At 43.1% G+C, this 678-nt stretch overlaps 1 long non-coding RNA gene across 3 annotated transcripts in view; it reads right to left on the bottom strand.

Annotated features, from left to right (window-relative positions):
* LOC127742503 (uncharacterized) overlaps positions 1-678 on the bottom strand; it is a 33,548-nt gene that overhangs the window by 13,126 nt on the left and 19,744 nt on the right. The gene's annotated exons all lie outside the window — the stretch shown is intronic.

Here is a 678-nt window from a genome sequence, read left to right on the forward strand (position 1 = left end):
GCAATGCTAGTCTAAGACTCCGGTCCAGGAATTAGACATGGCTTCACAGCCAGCCAAGCTCTCAAAGAAAGCTTCGGTCCAAAACACTAGACATGACCAAAGGTCAGCCAAGCCTTAGCAGATCACTGCTCCAAAAGCAAGATTGATAAGAAACCAACAAGCTCTTGTGAAGATGAGTTGAAACCTCGGTCCAATGAAATTAGACATGGCTTCTCAGCCAGCCAGATTTCAACAAATCACCATGAAACTCTAGAATTCAACTTCAAGAATTTCGAAAAAAAATAAATACCTAATCTAAGCAACAAGATGAACCGTCAGTTGTCCAGCCTAAACAATCCCGGGCAATAACACCAAAACTTGATGTTGTTGCCGGATCTTGGCACTGATGTTACCAAAAGCTTGCTCAAAACTTGAACAATCCACGGCAACGACGCCAAAAACTTGGTGCGCGAAATTGTGAACAATACTTTTCACAACTCTCATAATCCCCGGTCATGAGCCCCAAAAACTTGGTAGCTCAATACCATGGCATTACACAACTTCGCACAACTAACCAGCAAGTGCACTGGGTCGTCCAAGTAATAAACCTTACGTGAGTAAGGGTCGATCCCACGGAGATTGTTAGTATTGAAGCAAGCTATGGTCATCTTGTAAATCTTAGTCAGGCAAACTCAAATG

This window comes from Arachis duranensis, chromosome 10 (genome assembly GCF_000817695.3).
Source record: "Arachis duranensis cultivar V14167 chromosome 10, aradu.V14167.gnm2.J7QH, whole genome shotgun sequence".
In the NCBI taxonomy this organism is placed as follows: domain Eukaryota; kingdom Viridiplantae; phylum Streptophyta; class Magnoliopsida; order Fabales; family Fabaceae; genus Arachis; species Arachis duranensis.